The sequence below is a fragment of the Hyperolius riggenbachi genome, chromosome 3 (genome assembly GCF_040937935.1).
Source record: "Hyperolius riggenbachi isolate aHypRig1 chromosome 3, aHypRig1.pri, whole genome shotgun sequence".
NCBI classification, from domain to species: domain Eukaryota; kingdom Metazoa; phylum Chordata; class Amphibia; order Anura; family Hyperoliidae; genus Hyperolius; species Hyperolius riggenbachi.
In genome coordinates, this window is record NC_090648.1 from 227,489,002 (window position 1) to 227,507,204 (window position 18,203).

The 18,203-nt window shown below is 42.3% G+C and overlaps 2 long non-coding RNA genes across 2 annotated transcripts in view; one reads left to right on the forward strand and one right to left on the reverse strand.

Moving 5' to 3' along the window:
• The first annotated feature begins 105 nt into the window (after positions 1–105).
• Positions 106–10,718, forward strand: LOC137561335 (uncharacterized). Its single transcript, XR_011029967.1, has 2 exons — positions 106–378; positions 8,653–10,718. It is a non-coding gene; the product is annotated as an uncharacterized lncRNA (long non-coding RNA).
• A 5,232-nt stretch (positions 10,719–15,950) lies between these two features.
• LOC137563453 (uncharacterized) overlaps positions 15,951–18,203 on the reverse strand; it is a 120,742-nt gene continuing 118,489 nt past the window's right edge. The window contains exon 6 of the long non-coding RNA XR_011030357.1: positions 15,951–16,040. This is a non-coding gene — a long non-coding RNA (uncharacterized lncRNA). The remainder of the gene's footprint in view (positions 16,041–18,203) is intronic.

The window sequence follows — 18,203 nt, forward strand, 5'->3', positions numbered from 1 at the left end:
CAACAGCAATTCCCCTCACACACTGCACTGCCTGGGAGACCTTCCTAGCTTCTTCTATTCCTTACAGATTTAGAAGGAATCTGCACTATCTAGTGATTTCTTACGATGTCTGAGACAGTTCTGCATGGATTTCTAAAAACCTACTAATATTTTGTCTCAGACACTCTTGATAAATCTGGACCAGTGACTCATGCATTACTCTCAAGCAGCTGTTAATATTCACAGGAATAAAGACAGCTTCCTTACTACTGTACTTTCATTTTAGGTTTCCTGTAATGCATTGTACAGAGATTAGAAACAATTACAGTTGGCTGATATTCCACTTGTCCTATTTGACCATGCGTTGTTATGTGGAACTGCTGATTGTTGTGAAATCAGGTATGTAGATACATTTAATATTACTTTTAATTGATTTTTGATAGTTATACCACAACAATATGTGCTGTGTAATTTGTGACTGTATTAGGCAAAACCATTAGCTGCACAAACAAATCCCCAGGTCATGAACATAAACAGACTTTACTCGTCATCACCAAGCATGAAGAAGAGTTCTCTGACAGCCATTAAGCAGTGCTATTATAAACCTACTTCTATGCAAATGCAGTTTATAGGCACTTACTGTATAACCTTAAAGCAGAACAACAAAATCCTGCAGCCTCCTAATAAAAAAAAAGTTATAATTACCTGAGCAGCCTTGTCCTGCGAAGCCATTACGAAGACCCTGCATCACTCCACTTCCAGCCCTTACCTCTTTACTCACAGAAAAATGCCAAGCTATTTACTTCAGTACACCATCAGTTCAGTACACCATCCAGGGCATATTTTTTTCAGAGTTTGTTTTGTAAGTATGACAAAGAAGGTAGCTGTTGATAAACTGACCATAGTAATTGACCATGTACCTTCATAATGAAATTTAATTTCCCAAGGTTTTTCTTGAGACTATAGACCATCAGGTGTCACAGATACCCAGAAACTGGCCTCTGTGGCTTGAAATCAACTAATCCTGAACAGTTCATCCATATGAGGATAATCTAAAATAAAGCCTTTGAGGTCAGAAGCTGGCCCATGACATTTTTTGTGGTTCTCAATTTCCTCTAGACTGGGTTAAGCATAAAAGTCTAGGATGGTACCCTGGTTACTCTTCCTCCTATGGCATGACAATGGTCACTTTTAGACATCTGACATGGAGTTCTCAGTCTTTTTTTACATGATAGTGGACTCCCAGTGTTTCCTGACAAGTCCACGGTCAAACAGCCTTCTGTGATACAGCAATTGCCAATAATTCTTCTATGACATGGCAGTGATTAGTCATACTTCTTTGAAATTACAATGGTAAGTCAGCCTTCTGCAAAACAGCAATGGTCAATTAACCTACAGTGGCACTACAAAGGTCAGTCAGCCTTCTTTGAAATTACAATGGTCAAAAAGCTTTCTGGAAAATAGCATTGGTAAATCAGCCTTCTGTGACATGGTAGTAGCCACTAAGCTTTCCGTGAAACAACAATGGTCAATCAGGTTTCAGAGAACCAGCAGTGGTCAATCCATCTTTTGTGACATGGCAGTGGTCTCCCAGCCTTCTGTGACATTGCACACACACACTGGTTCCTGTGACATGGCAGTGGTCTCCCAGCCTTCTGTGACATTGCACACACACACTGGTTCCTGTGACATGGCAGTGGTCTCCCAGCCTTCTGTGACATTGCACACACACACTGGTTCCTGTGACATGGCAGTGGTCTCCCAGCCTTCTGTGACATTGCACACACACACTGGTTCCTGTGGCATGGCAGTGATTCATCATCAGTTCCCTTTGACAAGACAGTGTCACCTCACCAGATCTGGGCATCTACATATAATCTCTTTTGGGAGTAGATGCACATTCATGCATCATAACAAAAAAACCTTACATGTGCATGGCCAAATGTTTATGCATACATATCCACAGAAAACCGAATGCTGAAGGCCCTTATCTCTGTTTATTTAAATCAATCTCTGACACCGCTCAGTGTTGTAAGTTCTAAGCAGCTTCTGTAGTACTGTATTTGCTACCTTATTCTTACCATTACTCATACCTTTTTGCCAGCTCTTGTATGTTCCCTACTAGGCTTTCCCTGCCAACAGTGGCCAACCTCTGACTGTTACCCAACTAGTGTCATCTGCTGGCACCTACTTCATACTCTGCTTGTGAGTTGAGTGTGCCTTCTGCCAGCTACTTAATTCAACCTCCTGTTCATTTTCTTACATCTGCCAGCCATCAGCCCTTACCTCTTGCTCCTTATATGACTACTATGCTTGCTGACTGTCCATGACCTTCGGCCTAAACTCGTATCTGAGTTTAAAACATCACTGACCAATCATCTCCCTGCTATAGACTCACTTGTTCTCCTTGGCTTTGGTGGGGCAATGCCAGGGGTCAGGACCTGGTAGCTATTTTGAGGCAAAATAACCTGTTGCCCGCTAGCAGGAACCTTGATCCTTGCAGTAAGCTCTGGTGAGTACCAGTGACTACTTAGATTCTGCACCCCGGGAAAGCCCTAGCCCGCCACTTGAGTCAACAGTGCTACAATTAGTCGAAACTCAGCCTCCTGTGACTGCAATGCTCACCAAGCCTTCCATGACACACATGACACAGCAGACCTCACTCAATCTATAATATTATTGCAGCAGTAACTCAATTACTTGTAATACTGCAGATGTTTCCCCAGCAACTGTTCCATGGCAGTAGTACAATTCTCTGTTGTTTTGGTTAAAAATTGATTGAAGCTCATGGATACAGGCTGAATGCAGGTCTACAGAAATAGTACTTATCAGCAGCCATAAGTTATCCCCAGAGACTGGCTTCTGTAGCATGGGCATAGCTTCAACTCAACTAACCTAATAGCAAAATATTTATGGGGCCACAGGTTCTGGACATATTATTCCCTTCTTTCCTTCAGAGGAATAGACAGGGCAGCATAGACATACCTCATTCACCCCAGTTCATGAATACAGTGTATGGAAACACTGGGGAATAGTCACCTCCACTCTGACAGTAGGATAGTGTCCACCACTACAAGCGGAAGCAAAATTCAGTCAAGAAATGAAAAGTTAGAGACAAACTAGTCCTCCATACTCTTGTGCAACGTACCAGCTGCTATGGCTAAGGTGATTTCTACTACACTTTGCTGTACCAGTAGGTTAGATTACCATTTGTCCATATTGTCACATTGTCATTTTTGTCTTTAAACACAACTTCTAACTAGGTTCCATTTAATATCCTGAACAACTTATGTATTTCTGTCACATGATAACTTGTTCGCGATTTGAAATTAATGCTGCATTTGTACATCAGATTGACATGAAGACTGTGAGGATCATTTCTTTATAAATCAGAAATATACTCACCAACTGAAGAACCCTCATCTTATGGGACTATCAATGTGGAAGACCAGTATGCAGTTACAGAGCACAGCATGAAAACATTGCATAGCAGTCTTCATTTATGTGTATTATTATGTAAGAGAAAAACCCGCCAAGAATAAGTGATCTTTTAACTAGAGAACGGAGGTAGTGAAATTATGCTGAGTCTTGCCGGCCAGCTTGGACCAATGATTCGCTAATTAACTCATTGTGAGGTATGGTCCGATGTTAATCATGGAGCATATCTGCTGACATCAACCAATACACTGAATCAGGTTATACCTTTAATGATTAACTGTACCGCACGGTTTTGATCCAGTTCTGTATCATGCCTGAAGAACCTGTAAGGGCTCATTTCCACTGTTGCGGTGCGGATTCGCCTGCATTCCACCGCGGACGAAATCGCATGCGGGTGCGATTCCGCATGCGGTGTTGCCGCGATTTCGCTTTCGATTCCGCATAGGTAAGGGTATGTGCGAATTTAACAATGTCACTGCCTGTGTATATTAACATTATACCTATGCGAAATCGCGCCAAAAACCGCATGCGGTTTCCCTATTAAAAGCATTAGCGGAGAATCGCGTGCATTCCTCTCGCACGCGAAATCTGACGGCTCTGCCGTGCAGATTTCTGCCGCACAAAAAAAACGCTCCCACAGCCGCACAAGTGGAAACAGCCCCATCAACTTGCATTGCCTATGCGAATCTGCATGCGGACACCGCATGGAGATTTGCAGGGACGGATCAAGACCAAGTTGCGCCTGGGGCAAGGTCAGGTTTTGGCGCCTAAAGGTCAGTTTTTGGCGCCTAAACTGCCATTCATTTTGCCGCCTTTTTAAGAATTCAACAAACTGCGCCTGGGGCAAGATACCCGCTCGCCCCCCCCCCCCCCCCTAGATCCGTCCCTGCAGATTCGCTATAGTGGAAACGAGCCCAAAGTCTTGAAATCTTGCAAGAAAACAATTTACTGTTAGTCATTAAAGGTATTATCTAAATCAACTTTTGTTAGCTTGATGTAAGCATAAAGTCCACCCACTATAAGGCCTCTTGCACACTGCAAGCAATTCAGATTCAGATTCCGCTTTTTAATCTGTTTTTACTTCCGATTCAGATTCAGATTTGCAGTTTGCTCCTTGCACACTGCAAATCTGAATCTGAATCGGAGGTAAAAACTGATTAAAAAGCGGAATCTGAATCTGAATTGCTTGCAGTGTGCAAGAGGCCTTACAGAGAAGAAAGGCAAAACTCTTGAATTTTCCAGACCATGTGCTAGCTGTACCCAAACAAAAATGTATGTACCGTACTTGTGAGTCCATTGAACTAAAATGAAACCCTAGCCAACTTGAGAACACCTGTCTAAATATTACTGCTGTCAGTTTACTCACTCTTTGTTCCACGTGACAGGGTGAGGAAGAACGGGATAAAGACTTAAAGCAATCCAGTGAGGTTTACTTGTAAAATAATAGAAGGAGAGAGCCAAGAGCCTCTCCCAACTCTTCTATCCAGTTTATCCCAAATGAGCTTGATTATGTTTTCTTTAATGGAGACAGGTAACCCCCAGTATAGGTAGCCATATATAGGTGCCCCAGTATAAGTATCCAGGTATAGGAACCCCCAGTATAGGTACCGGTATCCAGGTATAGATGCATCCCCCCATCCCCAAAGAGCTTTGGCAGGCTGGGGGATTACAGTGAAGGAGAGTGGAACAGTGGGCACAATAAGACACAGCCACAGGAAGGGGGCCCAACTCCTCCCTCTCTTTGCCCCTCCCCATGCTTTGGGGGAGCATGGAGGAGGCAAAATGAGGGAGGAGTTGGGCCCCCTTCCTGTGGCTGTGTCTTATTGTGCCCGGGGCTGCTCCCCCCTACTTCACTGTAATTCCCCAGCCTGCCAAAGTTCATCAGCAGGCTGAAAGGAGGTGAGTTTTCACTACACCGCTTCCACTCAGCAAAGGAGGGGCTCCTGTCAGGCTCCATGCAAGGTCCACGTGTCGACAGGCTTCTCTGTCTCCAGCGCCACTCACTACTTCCGCTAATCAGGACAGAGAAGCAAGCGAGAAAATACTCAAAATAATATTGGTAGAACTTTTTCTCTTATTTTCAGTACTTCTACAATGACAGAGTGCTTAAAGAGACACTGAAGCAAAAAAACATTTATGATATAATAATTTGTATGTGTAGTGTACAACTAAGAAATAAAAGATTAGGAGCAGAGACATAAGCCTAATATTGTTTCCAGTACAGGAAGAGTTAAGAAATTCCAGTTATCTATGCAAAAGAGCCATTGAACGACTTTCAAAGTTGCAGAGAGCTTTGTCTTCTTAAGCTTATTATCGCAACTGTCAGCCAATGTATTTTCTTTCTCTCTGCAGAGGAGGGTTCAAAAGTTCAAAAGTTAAAACCAGTTAATCCATTTTTTTATAGTCTGTTGCCATTAATAATCCTAGGCCAAATTTTCATTCCTTGAGGGAGGCGAGGAAACGTGATGCATACTACAAAGCTCCTCCTTAGCAAATATCCGCAGCCCACATCTAGAGTCTATTTATTACTAATGAATAAACTATGACCAGGAATCAGTTGGATAACATTATTGCATTGGATGGGAGGGATGAGTGTTGAATAGCAGGGGCGTAACTAGGTCCCGCCGGGCCCACCTGCAGATTTTAAGAACGCCCCCCCGGGCCCCGCACGGGGCTGTTTTGTGGGGGTTGGAGGGGTGGCAGCATGAGGGCACAGCCGTGGCCACAGTCGGCGGGGAGAGGGGAAGTTCCTCCCCTCTCCCTCACATCGGGGCTCTCCCCTCTGCGCTCCCCTCCAGCTTAAAGGTGTGTCCGTGAGCAGTGGCGGGCAGGAAACAAATACATACCTTCCGTGCGCTCTAGCCTGCGTTCCTCTCGCTAGCCTCTGTTATACCGGAAGTCGCGTCAGAGGCTAGCGAGAGGAACGCAGGCTGGTGGAGCGCACTGAAGGTATGTATCTGTTTCTTGCCCGCCGCTGCCCACGGACACACATTTAAGCTGGAAGGGAGCGCAGAGGGGAGAGCCCAGAGGTGAGGGAGAGGATGGGAACTTCCCCTCTACCCGCCGACTGTGGCCACGGCTTTCCCCTCATGCTGCCACCCCTCCAGCCCCCACAAAACGGCCCTGTGCGGGCCCCAGGGGGGAGCCCGGGCCCCCCCGCGGGAGCAGGGGCTGCAGGCCCTATTGTTACACCAGTGAGCAGAAACATCCATGCAGTAAATGACTACAGTATTTATACAGTACTCCTAGTATTTATACACTACTTCAAGCTGAATTCTAAAGGAGCACCCTTAAAAACCCTTATTGAAATAGAACAAAGCAGATCTGGAAAAGAGTATAGTATAACTTTGGTCTGAGAAGGTGAAAGATTATTTTCTTTTGAATGCCTTTGAATTCTCAAGGTAATAAAGACAAAATGAAAACAGACCTATTTTTTGAACCAACAGTTTGATCTTTGGCTCCCTCTGCTGTTAAGTCAGGCATAAAACTAGACAAGAAAACGCAGAACATTTGTATTGTGATTTTCTCCTGGCAGACTCAAAGCACCAGAGCTGCAGCCACTGGAATGCTCTCAGTAGGTAGAAGTAGCTTTAAGGAGTCTTGCTCAAGGTCTCCTTACTGAATCGGTTCTGGCTTAATAAACAGAAAGAGCCAAGATTCGAGCCCTGGCTGGTCTGCATCAGAGGAAGAGCCAGTACACTATTCAGCCACTACATTTGATCAGTCATTACAAATAAGGTCTACCAAATAATATTGCATCTTCTCCAGATGGTATCATTTGTAATCTCTTTTATTTTAATGCATGCTTAAAGCATTCTTACGCTAGGTTCACACTTTGGCATGGCATTTATGCTTATGAGTTCCACTGCACTGCACTGCTAGTGCCATTACAATATAATTGCATTGCATTAGCAATTCGATTGTGCAGTCTGACGTACTGCAACGCCACAGTGGGAACCTAGTGCCTTATGAGTAAGAGGAGGGTTCCATCCACACTGTGCTGCATATTACCGCACACTGCACATGAGACATTGGATTGCAGGCATGTCAGGCAATGCTTGATGTACACACTAGTGAGGTGTATTGTAATGAGATGTAATATCACAGTTGCATGCAGTTTTGTTTACTGTGACATTCAGCTTCTTTCAGTACCACTGACTGGAGCAAGTATGGGAGCACAGAACAGCACAGAAGCGTGTTTGGCAGTCACTAGCAAGAGTCAATGCTCCACAGAACAGTGCACTCCCACTCACGTTATAACATGAACAGGCTTTACTGGTCAACAGGGCATCTGTATCCGTCATTGAGTTCACTTAGAAATGGAAACTGCTGATATCTTCATTGCTTTCCAAGTTCAACATGCATACTTCTTTTAACAGAGCTTGAATGATTAAAAGGCATAATAGCTGAGTGCTCTTGTGTTTTCTTGTTTATGCCTTCACCATTTCTGTCCAAAATCATCTGCATCATCTCTAAAGTTGCTTGTAGGTCACCAGCAACCATGTGTGACATTTGAAAAGCTGAAAAAGTCTTACAAAACTACTGTTACACTCAGTCAAATCTAGTTACGCCATATGAACACATACCCCCTGCAAAGAGTGTACTCATTTTAGGATTTAAAAAGAGTATGGCCTCTTATGAAATGTACTTTTGCACCATTTTTACAGGATTATCATTAGCAAATTAGAATGCATTCATACATAAATGTCCTGTGTTACAAGAGTTACTTTGCAGTTTTTACTGTTGTGTGGAAATTCATATTTACAATATTTAACACAACCCCCCCAAAAAAAAAACCAACAAAAAAAAACAAACATCTAACAGCGTGGTGGCATGTGACTACATGATTGATGTGTCAATGTGACTGCACATCACCCAAACACTAACTCTTCACCAGCCTTTACTACTAATATGACCCTGGTGTCTGCAGTGATCTCTAGCAATTAAGTGTTGCAACTATGTAACCATGTAATTTATATGGAAGTTCTTAGAGCAATAAATATTTTGCTATAAAATGTCTAAAGCTTGATTGATAATTTTTTGCAATTGTATTATTTTAACAGCAGTATTTAATCCTTCTTTTTATTGTTAAATTACCCCTACATACTGAAGCACCTGCATTATTTTTTTTACTTTAAAGGAAAAGTATCAAAGTTAACAAAAATTCTAAATGCCACATATATTTCCATTAATTACTAGAAAATAACAATACAAAGCCTTTTTTCATCTTTTTAGGTTTAATTTGAAGAAAATATGACATTTACAGAGACCCGTTTTCACTGTGGGCATTACTATGGAGGTCTGTGTCCAGCACATCCAGCATATAGAAACAATCCTCACTGGCTATAATCCTGTGAATTAAATGTGTTCAGAATAATAGAAAGAAGAAATATAGCTTCAAATAGTGTGTAAATAACTCATCAGCTACAGCTCTGTGTGCCTGATCCTCCCTCTCTCCCTCTCTCTCTCTCTCTCTCTCTCTCTCTCTCTCTCTCTCTCTCTCTCTCTGCCTTGCAGTGTAAAGTAAACAGTTTACAGACGGGGAGAGCTCATTCTGAATGGGAAAGGGGAAGCATGCAAGAACATGAATAAATTACAGGTCCTTCTCTTCAGATCCTTTATCTTTAGCTGACAAATCCCTCCGCTGTTCTAATATGATCTGTGATAAAACAGTGTGTGTGTGGGCAGTGCAAAAACAAACAGTAAATAATTCCTCTGTGAATAGTGACAGAGAAATGTAACCTATCTACATGGTATAGTTACAAACAGCTGTTAAACAAGGCATTTTTTTCACATAGGCTGTGATGAGACACTTCGGAGAAGATTTCTAGTATTGCTGGCTAAAAACTATATTGGTATGTGGGGTTTATAGTAGGACAGTTTCTTTGATAGTTGTTCTTCAAGCAAATGTAAAGCTACCCTGAAAAAAGGTAGATACTGACCTATTTAGAGGGTTGGTCCTGAATTCCATAGAGCCTTCTCGAACCTCTCTACATTCCCTTAGTCCACCTCTATCTGCCTCTGAAATAGGCAAATATGGAAAGCTTCAGAGTTTAGGAAGATCAGGTAAGGCTATGGTTAGGGAGTTTAGTGGCAGGGGCCCTTATTCTCCTAGGAGATAATTTTTAATCTTCTGATTTAATAGTGGAGGTTAGTTTTCTGTGAAAAGTTGGGGCTAGTGTTGGGAACCAAAAAAGAAGTTCAGATATGGGGCTGAGTTTAAATGAGGGGTTAGGGTAGAGCTAAGATAAGCATTAGTGGTAGTGTAAGGCATGCCTAGGTAGGAGCTAAGGGTTTGGAATAGGACAGGTGGTGAGGTTAGGGTTATGCCAGATAAGTGAAATCAAGCACAGTTTGGAGGTCTCAGGAGAAATCCTAAATATTGGGAAAAGTCTCTCTTCGGAATACCTGGTCCTGGCTCCATATATTTGCCTTCAGCCCATAATAGGCTACAATACCACATACAACTTCACCTGTCTTCATTTAAAATCTTTATATTTCAACAAAAGCACATGAACACTAATATGGTACAGGTGGGCAGGGTTGTTTTTAGGCAAAGGCAAACTAGGCAGTTGCCTAAGACCCCACTTGCTAGACAGGACTCCAAAGACCTATGACACTAAGAGACTTTAATTTATAGAACTATTGTATATAGATGTGGAATACACGATAGAAGGCATAGGACAAAAGCGTGGTATTGTGCAAAAACTGCACATTAGTTTTGCCTTTCCTTCTAACTAGTTTCTGGTTAGTTGTCATGATCATTGCCTCAGTTCTCCTGCTGATGGCAGCACTTGCATGAACTATTATGGATATCCACTGCCTACCAGCAGATAGACCTCACCAGCCTTTGAACAGTCACAAAAGTTCTTTGGTCCACCTGCCAGTGCTACAAGGAGTATCCAATGAATATGCAGATCAAGTCACCTGACACATGGGGCTGCATATTCAAGGCCTGTTTGTGCTTCAGTCCAGTGCCAGATGAGTGAGTATTTGTGCTGTTGATATGTGGCGTATATCCTGTACCTGTTTCCTGTTCTGATCTGTGTGTCTCATTTACCTGGTTTGGACTCTGCCTCGCCTTTTGACCTTGCTACTTGCCTGCTGATTTTATACTACACAGCCCTGTACATCTGCTGTATATATTTATGCTTGCTGTGCACTTGTTTATTAGTTAGATAGTCAGTTAGGATTGTTGTTTGCTGGTGTTATGGTGGATTTGTGGTTCAGTTCATGTGTACAGTATTCTCTTTTGTAAATAGTGCACTTACCTTAAATAAACAATTATTATTATTTCTCTTTACTTCAATACATTATTTCAAACTTGGTTATCTGTTTGTCTCTGCAGGCTTTCATCTGTCTGCAAAACCCATGGAGTTAGCATAGCAAAACAGTAGTAATTTGATTAGCAATAATTGTTTTACAGATATCATTTGTTGCAGAGTTTCTTGGTATGAAAGCTCAGTGGCTGATGATGAATAAACAAAGACATTGCATGTTTTGCTGTATCTGTCCTTGTATCACCAAATATAAGGCCCCATAAACAGCAAGCAAGCTAAAATATGCCTGGTATGCAAATTTCAACATTACAGAAATGAAAATGTGCAGAGGCTAGTCAAGAATCGGAAGTGATGATAAACTAAAGTCCTTCTCTGGAGAAAAGTCAAAGCTAACTTGCACTTGTTATAACGAGGGCCACAGGGGCTACACATAATGTAAAGGGAACCACACTAGTTATTATAATGGGGGAGGCACATGGGCTACATTTGTTTTAATGTTTGAGGTACTGGTATGTAGAACACACTTCTATATAAGGACACTGAAGGATACTGTTGTTATATATGATGATCAGGGGCGTCTCTAGCCATTTTGTCACTCCAGGCGATAAATCCCCCCCCCCCCCCCCCGTGATTGCCCCCAGTCCCATACCCCGCACCCCTCATGGTGAACACCACTCCTGTGGTGAACCCCACCCCCAAGACCCCCGAAAATCATAATGCAGCAGCGTTTCACCAGAAAATATACTTATTGCGGCATGGGTTCACCAGAAAATAGTTGTTATGCAGCAGAGCGTTTCACCATAAAATATACTTATTGCGGCATGCACTCACACACACCACACACAGTACACACACACACACACTATACACACACACACAGTGTACACACACACACACACACACACACACAGTACACACACTGTACACACTATACACAGTACACACACACACACTTTAGACACGCACAGCACAGTACACACACTATACACACACACACACACACACAGCACACTATACACAGCACACAGTAGACATACACTATACACATACAGAGATAGGAGGAGTGGAGTGAGACTGAGAATAGCCTGAGATGGAGCAGTTTATCTGTATTGCAGTCCCACATTACACAGAGACTAGTTGCTGGTAATAGGACTGCTGTCCCTGCCAGTCTCTTACACAAGTCAGCAAGCAGCCCTCCTGGAGTCTAGGGACTGTCAAAACTTTTCAACCTGTTTAAGACCTTATCTGCACTTGCAGTCATTATAACAATGGGGAGAGACCAGACAGATTTTTTCCCACTGACCCTCCAGACGAGTTCTACATCATGCTGTGTATATTTACCAGCTTGCCTGCCCTCTAATTGCACTTTTATCAGCTAGCCTAGTGTTTTACATTGCCTTACATCAACAAACCTGAATACAGCAGACACAGGACCAACCCTAAATCATTGAATGAAAGGCGGCCTGGGGGGAAGTCAATGCCTGGCTGCTACACAGTCTCTACATCCACGCAGTTACCAGTAGTAGAGAGAGAGGGACTGAATTCTCAGGAGTCGGACTCAGGAGCTGATGATGCTGTACTCCTCGGATCCCTGACTAGGATGAGTGCCTTCTCTCACTGACTCATTCATTACTGTGGTTCTTTGAATCATTGAGCTGAAGTCCAGTCAGCCCCGCTGCTGCTGCTGCTGTGTAAACTGACACCTGAGTCAGCTGAGAGGCATTTCTTCTCTCACTACTCAGTGCAGAAGCGCCCTTGCCTCTTCCTGTCGCCTTAGGCGAAAATTTATAGCTGCCTAATGGCTCAGACGCCTCTGATGATGATGATTGCGGCATTTGTTCTTAGGAGATGATACTTGCTCCATTTAATATGGGGGGGGGGGGGGCTCTATGGTTGCTGTATTTATTATTTGGGGGCTTGTGGTCTAATACATAATGCCATCAAAAAATTATGTATCAGTGTGTTAAACGTCAGTCAAATTTTCAGAAAGGTTCCTCCAAGCAAAGAAAGATTCAACAAGGCTGGACTAGAAATACACTTTGGAAAATTGAATTTCTCAAAGTAATCTAAATATATATATATATATATATATATATATATATATATATATATATACACTCACCTGAAGGATTATTAAGAACACCTGTTCAATTTCTCTTTAATGCAGTTATCTAATCAAGCAATCACATGGCAGTTGCTTCAATGCATTTAGGGGTGTGATCCTGGTCAATACAATCTCCTGAACTCCAAACTTAATGTCAGAATGGGAAAGAAAGGTGATTTAAGCAATTTTGAGCGTGGCATGGTTGGCGCCAGACGGGCCGGTCTGAGTATTTCACAATCTGCTCAGTTACTGGAATTTTCACACACAACCATTTCTAGGGTTTACAAAGAATGGTGTGAAAAGGGAAAAACATCCAGTATGCAGCAGTCCTGTGGGTGAAAATGCCTTGTTGATCAGGAGGAGGACCTTCATTTTCAAGCTCTTCTACTTATCTAACAGTTTGTAGCGTCTCCTCTATAGACTCAACCAGGCCTTGCATAGGGCTGACTTAGCCAAGTCTGAACAAAGAGGAGGAGCCAGAGGCAGCATATTAGATGGACCTCCTCCTGAATCCTCTTCAAACAAGTCGACAACAGGACAGGAACTGCAATCAATATGCAGAGAAGGTTACACTCAGGAAAAGGAGCCAAACTGCAATCAAGACTGTTAATGATGATTGGCATCCTGTAGAAACACCCAAAACTCCAGAATACAATTCTACCTCAAACCTGAATTTTATTGACTCCACTTTTACACATTGAGCCAATGTGGATAGGGTCTAAGGAGCTCCCTATACTATCAGGAAAAGTCATTCTGATTTCAGGATCTGCGGCTAGTACCATAAAACTTCACTGCTGTTATCAGTCAGTAGGAATGGACAGTGAGATACAAATAATTTCAAGTTGATGTAGAATTATGCAAATTTATGCAGATGACAAATGGACCAATCATATCCCACCAAGGTGGAATTTGACTCGTACATTTTCAAGCTGCATGAATTTGCATACAAAAAATTTTGCATAATCCTGCATTACTTCAAAATGATTTATGTTACATTGACCATCCCTATTAGATACTTTACTGACTAGGAAGATTTAGTCAAAGATTTACCAGTTATAAATTTGGCAATAAAGTGAAGGTTGCACAATCCTTAAAGTAGCCCAGTAGTAAAAGTAGTGGCTGGACGGTGTAATGGTTAAGGGCTCTGCCTCTGACGCAGGAGACCTGGGTTCAAATCTTGGCTCTGCTTGTTCAGTAAGCCAGCACCTATTCAGTAGGAGACCTTAGGCAAGTCTCCCTAACACTGCTACTGCCTATAGAGCGCGTCCTAGTGGCTGCAGCTCTGGCGCTTTGAGTCCGCCAGGAGAAAAGTGTTACAAGGCAAATGTTATTTGACTTGTCTTGTTGTAAAAGGGATGGAGAAGATGCCATCTTTAATTGCCTATTTGCTTTTAAACAATGAAACCCCCCACCCACCCTCCCCTCGAGCTTCCTTCCCCCTCCAGGTCATAGTATTGCAATACGCTTCTGATATGTTACCCACAATCCCTGTATATGAGACATTTATAAAATCCTTATTTGTTCCTTACTCTTTACCATTATCGTACAGGGACCAATGTCTATGTGACAATGAAGAATTGAGCTGTACCCAGCTTCCCTCTAGCCCTTGAACCAACATCATAGAATTTTCTTGACATACTAGGCTACCCAAACCATCCCTTTGCCTACCAGGAACATCTGGTTTCATTTTTGGAATTGTGTGTCCTGTTTGTCAGTGATGTTAACTAGATAATTGGTTACATTGACCAGATATGGATGAATCTGCCTTTAGTTTTACACAATATCATGTTTGATGCAACCCCCTGATTACCCACAATGACCTTAGTTTTCATCATTAGTTAATTACTTGTGGTATGAGGAATGAGAAGTCACACATAGCATGACTCATTATTGGCTACGTTTTATGAACCTGATCAAGTACAAAGACGTGTGTGTGTCTAGTAAACCATTTCACTATTATTATACTCAGTGAATTATACCATACCCATACATGTGTCCATTTAGTTTTAAATAATGGAAAGTGTTTAGAAAAGATGTCATATGCGTCATATTTTTTTATTATGAAGAATTACAGCAGTCAATGAGAAATAAATAAACTATGTTAATATTTAAGTTAAATATTTCTGTCATCAAACAATAACCATAGCCACCTATAGATGTCAGTAAAGTACACATAATATCTGCCTAACTACAATGGCTTTCCAGTGGAGAAACACTTTAACCCCTTAATAAGATGACAAGTATAGTCCAGCTATAGTCCAGGAGCAACCATTTAGAGGGATCCAGTTGTTATTCCTTATCAGTGATTATTTTGATATATTCACCTTTAAGTAACATTGTGCAAGTTTTCACATTATGTATTTTCAATCATAAGCCTTGCCTTGTCTAAAATGGCTAATAACTTAATAGGATGCACTTCAATTGTCAATTAATATGTACACAATGCCAAATAGCTTACTGTACAAACATGGGAAGCTTGCATATACCTTATTTACTAAAAAATAGTTTCAAGTAAATTGTACGGAAAGAAAAAAAGAAATCAAAGTGTTTCCTTTACTTGCAAGAATAACTCTGAGCTAATTTATTATTATTTTTTAATACATTTTGCATGGAAATATTTTATAAATAAACATCCCTTAATATTAGACTTGGTCTTCTGTTTACAGATATAGCCAGCTTGTGAAATTATATAAATCATTAATGTCTAGCCTTTAGACCTGTGCGGCAGATCCGCTTCTACCTGCTGAAGATACCCAATAAGCTTGCCTTGCTTCCTTGCCATATGTGGTTTATATAGTCCTTAAAAGCTCTCTGTGTGACCTATGTGTGCTATGCTTAGCTGACAGTATAAATGACCCAGACACGCCATGAATCTGAAGCCGTCTATTTACTAAGCAGCACATTTGACACTATTTGGTAAACATCTAATGGTTTCTATGGAGCCACATAAGGTCTTTTGGTTTCATCCAAAGCTATGTGGGTTGCTTAGCGGGATAGGAGAATCCTCTTTTCCTATTTGTCCCATCAGCTGCCACACACGATGGTTTAGTTGCTGCACTTGGCAAGTCCCCAAAGAGCAGCCAACACGCATCAAGCGTGGGGGATGTCCACGACGTGCACGCCTCCGTTTCCTCCGCAGGGATTGAAGGTGCATCTTCAGATCAGTGATTGCAGGAAAGAGCAGAGGCTGATTGGATGGAGGCACTTGGCTCAGATGCTTCTCCTTTTCGTGAGGCTCTCTGGAAAAGCAAAAACAAAGAAAACTTTCACCATAAATCAAAAGGATCCCTCCATTGCACTACTGTCCTGATGACCTCAGCTTCAAGACCCATTCCATGTGCTCACTTTAAGGGGCACTATGGCGAAAAAAAATGCGAAATTTAAAATATGTGCAAACATATACAAATAAGAAGTATGTTTTTTCCAGCGTAAAATGAGCCATAAATTACCTTTCTCCTATGTTGCTGTCACTTAAATTAGGTAGTAGAAATCTGACAGAAGTGACAAATTTTGTACTAGTCCATCTCTTCATAGGGGAGTCTCAGCAAAGCTTTTATTCTTTATAAAGATATTCCCTAAACAGCATTTAAACAATGATGCTAGCCAGCTTCCCTGCTCACTACACAGTTTTTTGGCAGTTGGACAGAGTAACTGCCATTTACTAAGTGCTTTGAAAATAAATAAATCCCTGAGAATCCCCTATGAAGAGATGGACTAGTCCAAAACATGTCTCTTCTGTCAGATTTCTACTACCTACTGTAAGTGACAGCAACATAGGAGAAAAGTAATTTATGGCTCATTTTACTCTGGAAAAAAAGTACTTCTTATTTGTATATGTCTGCACATATTTAAAGTTTATAATTTTTCGCCATAATGCCCCTTTAAAGGAAACCTGACGTGAGAGGGATATGGAGGCTGACAGACGTATTTACTTGTAAACAATACCAGTTTCCTGGCTGTCCTGCTGATCCTCTGCCTTTAATGCTTTTAGCCATAGACCCTGAACAAGCATGCAGACCAGGTCCTCTCTGACTGAAAACTGACTAGATTAGACGCATTCTTGTTTCAGGTGTGGGATGCAGGTACTACATCTGCCAGAAGATCTACAGACCTGCCAGGCAACTGGTATTGTTTAAAGAAATACATTTGGCATCCTACATATCCCTCTCACTTCAGGTTCCCTTAAATTAATCATATACATTCCAGTCCCAAGGGTTTAATTTACAGAAAACCTTGGGCGGTACCACCAGTTTTTAATTTCAAAAGCATTTTATTAACATATTTAGTTGGATACAGAGTCGCTTTTCAGAAGCCCTTGATAAAGGGCGTTGCATAACATAACATAAACAATCATAAAAAGGAAATTAGTAACACAGTCTACTCAAAACGCGAGTAGTAAAATGTCAGCCAAACATTATTGGTTAGTTACAGGCAGTCAGATAAAGTAAGATTGTTATCCGGGTGGGAGCAGAGGACAATCAGCAGTACACATATTGTTGTTCAAAAAGTAAGGGCACAAGATCGAAGGCCTAGCGTGTGGGAGCAAGAAAGCCAGGGCTGCCAGGTTCTAGTAAAGGCATCTGTGGTATCATTGATTATGGCTAAAGTTCATTCGGAGATTAATATGTCAGTGATAATGTGATCAGTAAGATCTATCGATAGTGTTGGTTGCCTCCATTGATGTGCAATGTGGATTCTGGCAGCCTTGGCTATATGCTGCGAGAGCCTATGTTGGGGGTAGTTCCATCCAAGAGGTTTGTCTCCCAGAAGTAGAAGCAGGGGGTCTGGTGAGAGAGACTTTTCTAGAGCCGTGCTCAGAATAGAGGTGACTTGGTCCCAATATCTTTTTACAATGGGACAGAACCACCAGATATGATCAATAGTTCCGGGCAAACCGCAACCTCTAAAACATAGGGGGGAGTTGGTCTGCGATATTGCATGCATTTTGAGGTACCACCAGTTTTTAAAGTGAATGTTTACCGGTAAAAAAAAGAAAAAGTCAGATACTCACCTAAGGAGAGGGAAGGCTCGGTCCTAATGAGCCTTCCCTCTCCTCTCCCGGTGCCCGGTCCCGCGCAGGATCCCCCGTGGCAGTATTCAACCAGTTCGGTCAAATACTGCCACTTCCGCATGCCGAAGGTAGCTTTCGGAAGCCTTCGGGAGCACTCGGGCTCCCGATGACGCGGCCGCTCCATACTACGCATGCGCGAGCGCCCTCTATGACGCGCTCGCGCGTACGTAGTATGGAGCGGCCCGTCTTCGGAAGCCCGAGTGCTCCCGAAGACCTCCGAAGTCCCTGCGGCGGCGGACGCGAACGGGTGAGCCAGCGCAGCACCGAGGGCACCCGGGAGAGGAGAGGGAAGGCTCATTAGGACCGAGCCTTCCCTCTCCTTAGGTGACTA